The sequence below is a fragment of the Dendrobates tinctorius genome, unplaced genomic scaffold (assembly GCF_039654945.1).
Source record: "Dendrobates tinctorius isolate UK_male_01 unplaced genomic scaffold, ASM3965494v1 ptg000011l, whole genome shotgun sequence".
In the NCBI taxonomy this organism is placed as follows: Eukaryota; Metazoa; Chordata; class Amphibia; order Anura; family Dendrobatidae; genus Dendrobates; species Dendrobates tinctorius.
The window spans coordinates 99,385,502-99,401,316 of NW_027361679.1; the positions used below are offsets into that span (position 1 = coordinate 99,385,502).

Here is a 15,815-nt window from a genome sequence, read left to right on the forward strand (position 1 = left end):
ATACTACATACATACTACATACATACTGCATGCTACATACATACTACATACATACTACATACATACTACATGCATGCTACATATATACTACATGCTACATACATACCACATACATACTACATGCATGCTACATATATACTACATGCTACATACATACCACATACATACTACATACATGCTACATACATACTACATACATACTACATGCATGCTACATACATACTACATACATACTACATATATACTACATGCATGCTACATACATACTACATATATACTACATACATACTACATATATACTACATACATACTACATACATACCACATATATACTACATACATACTACATGCATGCTACATACATACTACATGCTACATACATACCACATACATACTACATACATGCTACATATATACTACATGCATGCTACATACATACTACATATATACTACATGCATGCTACATACATACTACATGCTACATGCATGCTACATACATACTACATACATACTACATATATACTACATACATACAATACATTCATACAATACATACATAGACATACAGTACATATAACATAGAGTAACATACTTACCAATACTTGTCACATTGTTCCCCGAAGCCATTGTCTTTCCGGAATAAATATTAACATAACAAACCACAAAAATACTCACCCACGATCCGAAGCAGTCCACGAGTGTGTCCCACGACGATCTTGGGTAGAGAACTGCAGCATCAGATGATGCTGCCGTTCTCTACGGGCTGCAGGAATCCAATGACGGAAGGTAGGTATCCTTCCGCACTGTATTCCTCCGCCACTTAAAAAAAAAAAAGTCCCTAGTCTCACTTTATGCCATTGCTGTGTGGGAAATTCCCACACAGCAATGGCATAAAGTGAGACTAGGGACTTTTTTTTTTTTTAAGTGGCGGAGGAATACAGTGCGGAAGGATACCTACCTTCCGTCATTGGTTTCCTGCAGCCCGTAGAGAACGGCAGCAACAGCTGATGCTGCAGTTCTCTACCCAAGATCGTCGTGGGACACACTCGTGGACTGCTTCGGATCGTGGGTGAGTATTTTTGTGGTTTGTTATGTTAATATTTATTCCGGAAAGACAATGGCTTCGGGGAACAATGTGACAAGTATTGGTAAGTATGTTACTCTATGTTATATGTACTGTATGTCTATGTATGTATTGTATGAATGTATTGTATGTATGTAGTATATATGTAGTATGTATGTAGTATGTATGTAGCATGCATGTATGTATGTAGCATGCATGTATGTATGTAGTATGTATGTAGCATGCATGTAGCATGTATGTATGTAGCATGCATGTAGTATATATGTAGTATGTATGTAGCATGCATGTAGCATGTAGTATGTATGTAGCATGCATGTAGTATGTATGTAGCATGTATGTAGTATATATGTAGTATGTATGTAGTATGTATGTAGCATGTAGTATGTATGTAGCATGCATGTAGTATATATGTAGTATGTATGTAGAATGCATGTAGTATATATGTAGTATGTATGTGGTATGTATGTAGCATGTAGTATGTATGTAGCATGCATGTAGTATATATGTAGCATGTAGTATGTATGTAGCATGCATGCAGTATGTATGTAGCATGCATGTAGTATATATGTAGTATGTATGTAGCATGTAGTATGTATGTAGTATATATGTAGTATGTATGTTGCATGTAGTATGAATGTAGCATGTATGTAGTATGTAGTATGAATGTAGCATGTATGTAGTATGCATGTTGTATGTATGTAGCATGTAATTTTTTTTTTTTTTTTTTTTTTACATTTAACACATTAGCCGGATGATGGGACTACTACTGTCCCATCATTGGCTAATGTGTCAATCACTGTCATGGTAGCAGGCATCGCCCGATGGGACTTGTAGTCCCATCGGACGATGCCTGCACAGACCCCCGGAGCCTGCACAGACCACCGGCAGGCCGGCACAGCCCCCCGGCAGGCCGGCACAGCGCCCCGGCAGGCCGGCACAGCCCCCCGGCAGGCCGGCACAGCCCCCCGGAGCCTGCACAGCCCCCCGGCAGGCCGGCACAGCCCCCCGGCAGGCCGGCACAGCCCCCCGGAGCCTGCACAGACCACCGGCAGGCCGGCACAGACCACCGGAGCCTGCACAGACCCCCTGGCAGGCCGGCACAGCCCCCCGAAAGGCCCGTACAGACCCCAGAGAGGCTGTACAAGGGCAGGAAAGGGTTTTTCTTATTCCGATACCGGAAGTCCCATAGACTTGAATGGGACTTCCGGTATCGGAATCGGCGATACCGATACTTTTTTTAAAGATCGGCCGATACCATCCGATACGATACTTTGAAGTATCGGATGGTATCGCTCAACTCTAGTGGTGAGTTCTCCTTCCATGGAAGTCTTCAAACAGAGGCTGGACAGACATCTGTCAGGGATGATTTAGTGAATCCTTCTTTGAGCAGCGGTTTGGACCAGATGACCCAGGAGGTCCCTTCCAACTCTACCATTCTATGATTTTATGTATGATGTTAGTAACAGAAGAATTTTTTTTCTGTGGATGAGGTCTGTATGACAAAGAAGATATGTTTTAAACAATTTGAAAAATGAGATCTCACCTACTGTGTGACGTTAGTTACAAAATATTTTTTTTTCTGTGGATGAGGCCTGTATGACAAAGAAGATATGCTCAAAACAATTAAAAAAAGAGCTCTCCACTACTTTATGGTGCTAGTAACAGAAGAATTTTTTTGTATGTATGAGGCCTATATAACATAGACTAGATGCCCCAGACAATTTCAAAATGAGATCTCCTCTACTGTATCGCGTTAGTAACATAACAAAATTTGCTTTTAGTATGGATGAGACCTATATAATCTATAATAAGTGCTCAAATCAATTTCAAACTCAGATCTAGGCTGCTGTATCACATTTATTAAAAAAAAATGTATTTAATGTAACATTGAAAAAACACAAAAATTGAGCTTGGTTTGAGATGATACAGATGCAGCGTATAAATGCATGTTGACATTGGCCATAAAACATAAAACCTGCAAAAGACAAAGTGAGCAAAAACCCTGCTGTAACTAAATAAGTAAAAGCAAAAGTGCATCTAAATAATACAGAGTTTTTAGTAATACTGTTTTTGATCAAAAGTAGCATGAAAGCCATCCCACCATGACAAGGTAACTCTGTTCGGGATAGTCCTACACTGTCTAATATTAAAAACCTTGCTTTGTGTCAAAGTTGACCTCAATGTGTGAACAAGGGCAGACAAAAGGACTGGGTCCCAAACAGTAGACACCAGTCTGGGGAAGCCTTACATACAATTTCCAGCTCAGGAGAGGGAGGCCACACCCCAGCTTGCACAGAATGCAAAAAATACAAAGAAAAAACACAAAAATTGAGCTTGGTTTGAGATGATACACATGCAGCGTATAAATGCATGTTGACATTGGCCATAAAACATAAAACCTGCAAAAGACAAAGTGAGCAAAAACCCTGCTGTAACTAAATAAGTAAAAGCAAAAGTGCATCTAAATAATACAGAGTTTTTAGTAATACTGTTTTTGATCAAAAGTAGCATGAAAGCCATCCCACCACGACAAGGTAACTTTGTGCAGGTTTTATGTTTAATGTAACATTGTGGCGCCCCTGAGGCTTCAGTCTCCACGGAGGTACTGCACCTTCTCCTAAGGTTTAGTTCCCCACCATCCAGGTAGGCTGGGAGCTCCTTTCCGCATTCCAACACCTGCACCCCACACACAGGATAGTTCAGCAGGGACCCATCCATGCTTTATGCTGGAAAGGTCATAGGGTGCCTTTTGTGGTCCCTGGCTTCGTAACACGAGAGGTGCTGGGGAGGCGGGTGGAGTTAGATACAAAAGAGAGGGAAGGTGTAGGATTTTAAGTCAGTCTGACAGAAGGTCTGTCTGGGGTCAGTCCCAGAGAGAGAGCAGGCTGACAGCAGGTCAGCCTGAGAGGAGCTCAAGGCGGTGGAAGGCAGTCAGTCAGGAGAGGTTGAGGACTGGTCTTAGTGGAACGAGCTCCTCAGGGAAGGAAGAGAAGGAGAATGAGACGTAGACTGAAGACTACAGATTCCATAAGAGAGATAGAACAGATTGGAACGAAGGAGAATAGAAGGACAGTGGGAAGCAGGTTGAGAGAGAGAGAGAACCCTTCCAGTCCAGAGAGCGCAAAGGCCTGGGCCCAGTCCCCGAGGTTGATTGGAACTTTATGTCCGGCAACAGACACCAGAGGAGTAGTGAGCCGCTAATGCCTTGCTCCCATCATAGACTTGGGACACAACAGCAACTGAATAGAGAGTCGGGACGCAGTGAGGAGTCCCCGAGCAGGCTACAGCTGTCTGTCATACAAGTAAAGACTAGGAACACCTAGAGAGAGGCATTTCAGGGTAACTAAGTACTGGAGTGCTTCGCACCTAAAGGCGCATTGGAGGAGTCGTTCAGTAAAGTACATGTTGGCGGAGTGTGGAAGGGAGAATCCTATCCTGCCTAGAGGTTGGCTGGAGCCCTGACCTGGAGAACACAGTACGGAGGCAGGCAGTTGTGTGAACTGCAAACAGTGAGTAAAGCTTTGGAACCGCATACTCTGGTGTCCTCCAGATATTCCAGCACCGCTACATCTGGGTAACATCATCCATACCATTCTGCGCCTCTCCTCATCCATTGCACCTACACTGCCCTGGGACTACAGCTCCACCTGTGGGGAGCTATACCATCTCTGCTGCACCACACCATCAGTCCCAGCGGATCTGCATGCAGAGTTGGCTTACCACCTTACTTGCCAAACACCACGGGTGGCGTCACAAACTATTCTTATAAACTCTAACACTATTAACATCACCGCCATTGATATTGGGCACCCAGGGCCACGGACCGGGTCACCGCTGCTGTGACACATTCCCGCCTTGACACCAGCCCGGTACCGAGTACCCCGCTGCCCTGGGTGTGCGAGGGCGACCCAATTTTGTTGTAACGAACAGGATGACGAGACCCGATGCCATCGGGTTCTGTGTGCCTTGGATTTACAACTTTTGAAAATGTGCAGAAGACCAAATTTAATAGACTGTAACATGGACATTAGAAATGGTCGCTGGCGCGGAGATGAAGGGCGTGAAGAGATGGGAGGTCCTAAGAAAAGACCGCGAAGAGTCTTGGGCCGTCCCTGCCTGAATTACTATGTGACCGATGCATGGCCCACCCCCGAAGGGTTCGTATACTGGCTTGGTATGGTGGCGCGGGAAGAAGACGCCGCCCCCGGAAGGAGGGGCACAGAAAGCCAGTGGCGAGCAGAAGGGCGGAGCAAGAAGAAGAACGCCAGAACGCCATGATGAAAGAAGACGAGAAGACAGAAGAACAAGGGGGGAGAAGTCACCCACTTCTAGGCCGCCCCTGCGGAGGCTGCAACCGCTGATTCATCCTTAGCTGCGTCCGCCACCGCCTCACAACCGATACTGTTATTGGGTGAGCCCCGTCCGGAGGAGATACATGAGGGCTCTGGAACAGAATGGAGGACCGGGACCGCGTCTCCGCCTGGACCGGGGGCGGTGGCACCGGCCTCCGCCATCAACCCTAGCTGAGATCGGCCTGGTCCCGGCACTGATCCAACTGCAGCCTACTCCACCAGTCACTCTGGAAGTTGCGGCTGCTGCCATCTACCACCAGGAACCGGAGCCAGAACCGCAGCTGGGAATGCCAGGTATGATCGCTACCCCCGGTCTGACCCTGGTTTTGGGAGCGGAACCCACAGATAGGAACGGGCCCACTGACCTTCGCTGACTATCCCCGGCTGCAGTGCCTATGGGGGAGGATGATCAAGTTGTTCCTGGCTGGCGGCCTCAGGCTGCGGCACCATCTCCTGAACTTCCTATGGAACTGGAGGGACCCATATCCCCGCAGACAGTAGAAATCTCCATGGCCCTTTCCCTGGGCCCCACCAATCCCTATCCCTCTCTATGGGAAGTGGAGTACATGCGCTTGGCAAGAAATCAGCGGGATCGTGAAGAACTCGACTTCTTGGTGGCAGAACAGCCAACCCCAACCAGTATGTCACCTCTACCCCAAGATGAAGATACCCAAAGTGTTACATTAGGTGATGATTCCAGTTCAGCTACCAGAACCCCAGGAGGAGATCACCAGTAGAAGAATTATAATTTACTAAATCTTGTTACCCAGGAGGGTTTGTTTGCACCAGTTGTGCCTAGTTTGCTATCATGTTTTTCCGGTAGCACTTTTGTTGCCTGTTTTTCTACAAATGGAACTGTGGAGATCATGAACGCTGTGTGATCCAAAACTTTCTTGTAAATAGTTTGCACTCCTTTGGGTGCTCTCTCTTGGTTTTACATATGAAGAGACTCTTTGTGAAGATAATGTTTCTGCATGGACACTTTTCGAAGAATGATGTCTACCTCAAGGGACACTGCAAGAAATCCCGGCTGGGAGCAGTGCTCAGCACCTTACAAGAATTTTGAATGTTTTATGATAAAGTATTTGATAATGTTATGTCTTATGAAAAGTAAATGTCTTTTATAGAATATTTGATACAGAGAATTAGAAAAGTTTTGAGCTAGAATGTGAGAATTGAATAAAGAATACAGAATTGAAAGTGACAGGTGACAGGCCAAGAGTAGATGGTCATTGTCTTGCATCCAGTAGAAGAGAAAAAGGAAAAGAGAATAATTGATAGAAAATGTGTCGAGTTTAGCACTTTGAATTAAGAATTGCACTTAAGTAAATTTTTGATACTAAGATAGGAAGTTAACCTGTTTTCAACGTTTAAGAAATGTGCCTCCTACATTAGGAAGATTAGATAAGTATTGTTGAACAGCATTTAAAATTTTTGTGTGTTCCTGTATTGTACCTTTTGCTGTCTTACAGCCCGCGGACGTGCTGTGTTTAACGGGGGGTATGTGGCGCCCCTGAGGCTTCAGTCGCCACAGAGGTACTGCACCTTCTCCTAAGGTGTAGTTCCCCACCATCCAGGTAGGCTGGGAGCTCCTTTCCGCATTCCAACACCTGCACCCCACACACAGGATAGTTCAGCAGGGACCCATCCATGCTTCATGCTGGAAAGGTCATAGGGTGCCTTTTGTGGTCCCTGGCTTCGTAACACGAGAGGTGCTGGGGTGGCAGGTGGAGTTAGATATAAAAGAGGGGGAAGGTGTAGGATTTCAAGTCAGTCTGACAGAAGGTCAGTCTGGGGTGAGTCCCAGAGAGAGAGCAGGCTGACAGCAGGTCAGCCTGAGAGGAGCTCAAGGCGGAGGAAGGCAGTCAGTCAGGAGAGGCTGAGGACTGGTCTTAGTGGAACGAGCTCCTCAGGGAAGGAAGAGAAGGAGAAATAGACGTAGACTGCAGACTACAGATTCCATAAGAGAGATAGAACAGATCGGAACGAAGGAGAATAGAAGGACGATGGGAAGCAGATTGAGAAAGAGAGAGAACCCTTCCAGTCCAGAGAGCGCAAAGGCCGGGGCCCAGTCCCCGAGGTTGATTGGAACTTTATGTCTGGCAACAGACACCGGAGGAGTAGTGAGCCGCTAACGCCTTGCTCCCATCTTAGACTTGGGACACAACAGCAACTGAATAGAGAGCCGGGACGCAGTGAGGAGTCCCCGAGCAGGCTACAGCTGTCTGTCATACAAGTAAAGACTAGGAACACCTAGAGAGAGGCATTTCAGGGTAACTAAGTACTGGAGTGCTTCGCACCTAAAGGCGCATTGGAGGAGTCGTTCAGTAAAGTACATGTTGGCGGAGTGTGGAAGGGAGAATCCTATCCTGCCTAGAGGTTGGCTGGAGCCCTGACCTGGAGAACACAGTACGGAGGCAGGCAGTTGTGTGAACTGCAAACAGTGAGTAAAGCTTTGGAACCGCGTACTCTGGTGTCCTCCAGTTATTCCAGCACCGCTACATCTGGGTAACATCATCCATACCATTCTGCGCCTCTCCTCATCCATTGCACCTACACTGCCCTGGGACTACAGCTCCACCTGTGGGGAGCTATACCATCTCTGCTGCACCACACCATCAGTCCTAGCAGATCTGCATGCAGCGTTGGCTTACCACCTTACTTGCCAAACACCACGGGTGGCGTCACAAACTATTCATATAAACTCTAACACCATTAACATCACCGCCATTTATATTGGGCGCCCAGGGCTACGGACCAGGTCACTGCTGTTGTGACACATTCCCGCCTTGACACCGGCCCGGTACCGAGTACCCCGCTGCCCTGGATGTGCGAGGGCGACCCAACAGCTCATAACAATTTCACAGCCACTCAAAGATAAGGTGGGATATGGTCGGTTGTATCACACTTAGCAACAGAAAAACATTTTTCTTTTTCATCAGCATGAACTCAAGTCTACATACAGGTTTATTTCACCGCCACAAAATTACAGCGTGGGATACGGAGCGATGTCTCACATTTACTAACAGAAAAACTTTTTTTTTTCAACGGCATGAGCTCTGCAGGCAGGTTTATTTCACAGCCACAAAATTACAACGTGGGATATGGAGAGCTGTGTCACTTTTAGGAACAGAAAAATCATTTTATTAATGTGCGTGAAGTCTGCAGACAGCTTCATTTCACTGCCACAAAAAGACAATGTGAGATATGGTAGGCTGCATCACGTTTACCAACAGAAAAACTTTTTTTTTTTTCATTTGCACATTTATCAACAGGTCTGCAGACAGATTCATTTCTCCGCCACAAAATGACAACATGGGATATGGCAGGCTGTATCACGTTTAGCAACAGAAAAACATTTTTTTTAATCTCCATGAGCTCTGCAGGCAGGTTTATTTTACCGCCACAAAATTACAACTTGGGATACGGCCGGCTGCATCACACTTAGCAACAGAAAAACTTTTTTTCATTTTCATGTACTTGAGCTCTGCAAACAGGTTTATTTCAACTAGCAAAAAATATTAGAAAAGAACGGCATTATCATTTGCTGGCATAGAAAGGGTTACTCTACCCTCACGGGGAGGTGATCTGAATAGGAATTTATTGAAACGAGAGGCCAGGTGGATTATGCAAACCCGTGCTTTAGAGCGTATGGGACTCAATGAGAGGATTGATATGTCTGTTTTTTTGTGAAATGGAAAAAAAATTTTTTGGTGAAAAATCGTTTTTTTTTCGCTTCTTTTAGGCTTGTGGTTTTTTCTCTTTTTCCCTTTGTATTTATGGTACTATTATATGTATTATTATTATTTTTGCTTTCACTTATGTGAACTATGTATATATTTTTTTGTTGTTTTGTTGATTGCTCAGCAAGTGAGCGGCACCGGTGGGAGGGGTCCTGACTTCTGGTTGTGGGTATTTCCTCCTTGGCCGGTTGCAGCTCACCATGTAACCTGTGGAAGCGCCTTTGCAGCGCGAAACGATCGTCGTTGCTATCTCCTTTTTGCACCCATTCTCCCGCTGATATGCTTTTATAATAAAGCCTTGACTACATTACCCGGTGAGTGCCGCCTTTTCTAATATTTTTTGCTATGTGGATTAGCTTATTTTCCATGAATGTGCACCTAAGGGTAAAACAGGTGTATTGCCGGCTGCGTCTCTTTTATACACGTATGATGGTTCGGATGTGTGGACTATTGTGATGGTGCTCGCCTTCTATTTCTTGACTTTGTAAGGTTTATTTCACCGCCACAAAATTACAGCATGGGATTTGGTGGGCTGTATTATGTTTAGCAACAGAATTTTTTTTTTAAGGTGCGTGAGGTTGGCAGACAGCTTCATTTTACTGCCACAAAATGACAATGTAGGATAGGATGGGCTGTATCACGTTTAGGAACAGAAAAACTTTTTTGTCTTGACCTACATGACCTCTGCAAACAGGTTTATTTCACGGCCATAATATTACAGCATGGAATTTGGCAGGCTGTAACACATTTAGCAACAGAAAAAAATATTTTTAAAATGTGCATGAGGTCTGCAGACAGCTTCATTTTACCGCCACAAAATGAGAAAGTGGATTACCGTGGGCTGTATCACATTTAGAAATAGAAAAAAATATTTTTTACATGCATGAGGTCTGTAGACAGCTTCATTTCACTGCCACAAAATGACAATGTGGGATACGACGGGCTGTATCACGTTTAGCAACAGAAAAACTGTTTTTGTTTTTCATCTGCGTGAGGTCTGCAGACAGCTTCATTTTACTGCTACTAAATTACAATGTGGTATATGGCAGGCTGTATCACATTTATCAACAAAAAATAATTTTTCTAGTGTGCGTGAGATCTGCAGACAGCTTCATTTAACCGCCACAAAACTACAACATGGGATATGGTAGGCTGTATCACGTTTAGCAATAGAAAAACATTTTTTTATCATCTGCATGAGCGCTGCAGACAGGTTTATTTCACCCCCACAAAATGACAGTGTGAGATATGGCGGACTGTATCACGTTTAGAAACAGAAAAAAATATTTTTTTTAATGAGTTCTGCAGATAGCTTCATTTTACCACTATAAAATGTCAACATGGGATACAACGAGTTGTATCACATTTAGCAACAGAAATGTTTATTTTTTTAATGTGCGTGAGGTCTGCAGACAGCTTCATTTCACGGCCACAAAATGACAACGTGGGATACGACGGGCTGTATCACATTTAGCATCAGAAAAACAGTTTGCTTATCTGCGTGAGCTCTGCAGACAGCTTTATTTTACCGTCACAAAATTACAATGTGGGACATTGTGGGCTGTATTACGTTTAGCAACAGAAAAAAATATTATTTTAAATGTGTATGAGGTCTGCAGACAGCTTGATTTCACCTCCACAAAATGACTACATGAGATACGGCAAGCTGTATCACGTTTAGGAACAGAAAAAAATATTTTTTTAATATACGTGAGGTCTGCAGTCAGCTTCATTTCACCACCACAAAATTACAATGTGGGATATGACGAGTTGTATTGTAACAAGGTGACACAGAGTGGTAGTCATGGGTGAGTTCACTAAGCAACAGTCAGTAAGCACCCCGGCACCTTGTACATGAAAAGATAAATAAAGTCACTTGTACTGCATGTGAAGCATGCACCACAGCACACTCACAGGCTTTGTTAGATTCCCCTCAGCTGCTCCCATGTCGGCTCCTCATTCATGAGCTCCACAAATCACTTCAGAGACGATGTCTTTTTCCAGCAGCTAAACCTTACTAGACAGCAGCGTATTCATCACATAGGCAGTATAAGTCAAGCACAGAGACATCTTATCTGCATTCTTCACACAGGCAGCACAATTTAAGTAAGTTATCTTTCCCTGTCATCTGGACAAACTCTATCTTCTGCATCAGCTTCCCTTTCCCAGCAAGCTTAACTATATCTCTGGGCAATCCATGTCCCACCTGTTTCCTTGGACAATCACTGTCGCTCTTCTGGACAATCTCTGTCCCACTCGTGCTCCAGTCCCACCATCTTCCTGCCGTTTCCCTGGTCCAGCTGCGAGTTATAGGGTAATGGGCTTGCCAACTAAGCTACCTCTTAATCCCAGCCGCTAGCTTCAGATCCTTACTTGGAACGGTTCTGTATAAGTTCTATATAGTGCCCCTTACTAAAACAGCTTTATCCCCACTGCCTGTAATACTCTGCTCACACATCCTGCCCTTGGGCAAGGTGCTCAGGTGTCTGCCTCTAATCAGGAAGTGCCTTTCCTATACCTCCCTGCTCTGTGCTGTTCTGCTGTGACTCCTCCCATCTGCTTAACCCCTATGCTGCCTGTATCTAACAAATTGGGTCGCCCCTCACACCCAGGGCAGCGGGGTACTTGGTACCGGGCCGGTGTCAGGGGGAATGTGTGTCACAGCAGCGGTGACCTGGTCCGTGGCCCTGGGTGCCCAATATCAATGGCGGTGATGTTAATGGTGTAATAGTTTATTTGGATAGTTCGTGACACCACCCGTGGTGTTTGGCAAGTAAGGTGTTGAGCCAACGCTGCATACAGATCCACTGGGACTGATGGTGTGGTGCAGCAAAGATGGTGTAGCTCCCCACAGGTGGAGCTGTAGTCTCAGGGCAGTGTAGGTGCAATGGATGAGGAGAGGCGCAGAATGGTATAGATGTTGTTACCCAGATGTAGCGGTGCTGGAATAACTGGAGGACACCAGAGTATTCGGTTCCAAAGCTTTACTCACTGTTTGCAGTTCACACCAATGCCTGCCTCCGCACTGTGTTCTTCAGGTCAGGGCCCCAGCCAACCTCCAAGCTGGATAGGGTTCTCCCCTCCACACTCCGCCAATATGTACCTTACTGAATGACTCCTCCAATGCGCCTTTAGGTGTGAAGCACTCCATTACTTAGTTACCCTGGAATGCCTCTCTCTAGGTGTTCCTAGTCTCTACTTGTATGACAGACAGCTGTAGCCTGCTTCGTGGACTCCTCTCTGCGTCCCGGCTCTCTATTCAGTTGCTGTTGTGTCCCAAGTCTATGATGGGAGTAAGGCGATAGTGGCTCACTACTCCTCTGGTGTCTGTTGCCGGACATAAAGATCCAATCAACCTCGGGGACCGGGCTCCGGCCTTTGCGCTCTGGACTGGAAGGGTTCTCTCTCTTTCTTAACCTGCTTCCCACCGTCCTTCTATTCTCCTTCGTTCCGATCTGTTCTATCTCTCTCTTATGGAATCTGTAGTCTCCAGTCTACGTCTCTTTCCTTCTGTTCCTTTCCCGTGCCAGCTGGCTCAGGTCACTGAGGCATCTGCAGCACTCCTTCATCCATCCCTCTTCCAGGGATCCTCACTCCTGTCTGAGTGACTTCCTTTCTCCACTGACCTTCTGTCAGACTGACCTGAAATCCTACACCTTCCCTCTCTTTTATATCTAACTCCACCCGCCTCCCCAGCACCTTTCATGTTACGAAGCCAGGGACCACAAAAGGCACCCTATGACCTTTCCAGCATAAAGCATGGATGGGTCCCTGCTGAACTATCCTGTGTGTGGGGTGCAGGTGTTGGAATGTGAAAGGGAGTTCCCAGCCTACCTGGATGGTGGGGTACCACACCTTAGGAGAAGATGCAGTACCTCTGTGGCGACTGAAGCCTCAGGGGCGCCACACTAACACTCTTATCTATCCTATTGCTCTATCTCTATTGTGCCCCCTCTATTCTAATCCCGCTATGTTAACTTCTATCTCTAATCCTAAACATATACACAATACATGGCAAATACATGACATCACAGTACATAAATATTGCATTACACATTTATAACAATGAGGTTCCGCATGTAATCGTGCAGACAGCATTCAGGAGAGAGAAGGTACATGAGGGTCCCCACCACCTCCTTACAGTGTCACGTTTAGCAACAGAAATTTTTTTTTTTTTTTAAATGTGCGTGAGGTCTGCAGACAGCTTCATTTCACCGCCACAAAATTATAACATATGATATCGTGAGTTGTATCACGTTTAGCAATAGAATTTTTTTTTTCAATCTGCATGACGTTGGTATTGTCAAGTATTTACCTCGTGGGGATAACAAGCATTTTGACTTACCCCCGAAACCCCACCGTGACCATAAAACCACCACCACCACCACCTCGGCGCCAACTAATACACAGACACCGGTATTTCTTTTGGAATTTTTATGGCCACAGCAGCCTTTTATTATAACAACAAACAAACAATAAACACTGTATCATAAATAACATGAGTACAATGAATTTAACCCTGGAAGGAGAAGTCCTTGAAGCCACAAGATCATGGTGAAATAGTCCAAAATATTGTGAACAACCCCCGACCATTTGCTCCCAGCCGTTACCCCACAGGCTCGGGAGCACCAGCACACCAATAGATATTGTCCACAAACTCCTTGGAGATCCGCCCTCTTCCGACGGAAAACTCCGCATCCACCTTTCACCAGATCACGACCAGCATACCTTTGAACGAAGGAGACCCTACCCACAGAGTCTCCAAAACCAATTTCCACCAACTTCAAGGACTCCCCCCTCCCCCAAAACCGCCATGACCCAAAATAGAATCACGCACCGCTGTCCCAAAAGAAAAAGGGAGGGAGGGTGGGACTGTTCTGGAGCTGGGAAAACAGGAACAGAGGGCGGGAACCCCCCAGTCCCTATCTTAAATACCCCCTAGCTCCCCCTCCCCTTTAACCCTTCCCTCACTAAAACCTCCAACCCCCCCGTCATGATGGCCTCCGCCCACGCCTCCTCCAGGGGGTCGGGAGGCTCACTCCAGCCATTTCTTGAGCTATGCAGACCGTGTAATTTCACCGCCACTAAATACCAAGGTGAGATATGATATGCTGTTTCACATTTATCAAGTGAATAAATAAGATTTAGAATGGTCCACACATGCATGGAGCATAACATAAGTAGTGCACAACACACATGTATTAAATGTGCCCTGCTGTCTTTTTCTGTGAACCTTGTAAGCAGGTTGCGGGATGCAGTGACAGACAGAAGGCAGAGCAAGGGTTAACAAATTTAACAGTTTTAATTTAACAGGGGGTTAACTCCTTGCAGGGAGATAAATGGTTAAATGAGGGTTAAACAGTTCAATGGCAAGAAATAGGCAAAGTTAATGAGCAATTAACAAGATTACGGCAGTTCTTTAAATCATTTATCCTGTCAGAGATTTCCCAGTCCACAACTCAAGCTTTGAAAGCAGTGGCACCAACAACGGCTGGCAAGGTGCTCTTCCAGTGGGGTCCTACAAGCAATGGTCCGTCTTCTGGCGGCAGCGGTCGGTCTTCGGCACCTTCCGCTGAGCCCCTAGTCCATAAGTTGGTGCGGCCAATGCAAACAGGGTTGCAGCACTGACAGAGTCCAACGTGGATTAGCAAGTGCCAACTGGCAAGGTAGGCCGCAAATGTCTGTCCAGTACTTGGCTATCTCTATGCGGCACCTGCGCTGTACTCACAGTCACGGAGCGCACATGTCTCTCTCTGAGCAGCTGCGTCACCTGAATTGCTGCTCTGCACGGACAGCTCTGCTCTGTTTGCGTTGCTCTGCGCGTCCACCGATAAATCGCTCACACAGTCTCTCACACAGCTGTCCAGATCTGCACTCTGCGGCCGGAAACTTTTCCCAACCAACTCTCTCTGAGTACTCTGACCAACATGGGTGCTGCTGCGCGTCTATCAGTCTTGGGGAACACACCTCAGGATCCTGCACCCGTCCCCCGCTTAGGCCTCTTTCACACTTCAGTTTTTTGCCATCAGTCAAAATCCGCCAAAATTTGAAAATGGCGGATCCGCAAAAAATGTATAAAAACGGATGCAAGCTGATGGAACGGATCCGTTTTTTTAAGGATGCGCTATACCGATTTTAGTGCAGATCCTCAACAAAACAGATCAGTACCATCCGTTGGCATCCGTTTTTCACATCCGTTGGATCCGTTTTCTTGCGGATCCGTTTTTCCACTCCTCCAAAATGGGATGCTCCCAAATATGATTCACTCTTGGAAAATGCTCTCAAATGTGATTGGATACTGGAAACTAGGGAGAAATATATCTAGGGTGTTGTGATACAATTTCTTTGAAAGGTTTTAGAGCTAGTGGCAGCGATGGAAGGAGTTATTGCGAGTATTGACAGCTTCTGTGTGGAATTGGATCTTCACTTGAATCGGTTGGCAATTATTGCTCTCGAGAGGGAGAAAAGAAGATTGCGAATCCTGCGTATGAGGAGACGGCGCCAGTGGATTCATCCCATTAATGCGCAGAGGTTCACCCGTGGTGTTTTTTCCACATTGTACCTGGAATTGAGGGATAATCCGGACAAGTTCTTCAACTACGTGCGCATGAGGCTGGAATTCTTTGAGATATTGGT

General features: G+C 45.7%; 1 long non-coding RNA gene across 1 annotated transcript in view; it reads right to left on the minus strand.

Annotated features, from left to right (window-relative positions):
• LOC141049103 (uncharacterized) overlaps window positions 1-11,681 on the minus strand; it is a 28,189-nt gene extending 16,508 nt beyond the window's left edge. Inside the window, exon 1 of the long non-coding RNA XR_012220253.1 lies at window positions 11,386-11,681. This is a non-coding gene — a long non-coding RNA (uncharacterized lncRNA). The remainder of the gene's footprint in view (window positions 1-11,385) is intronic.
• Between the last annotated feature and the right edge of the window lie 4,134 nt (window positions 11,682-15,815).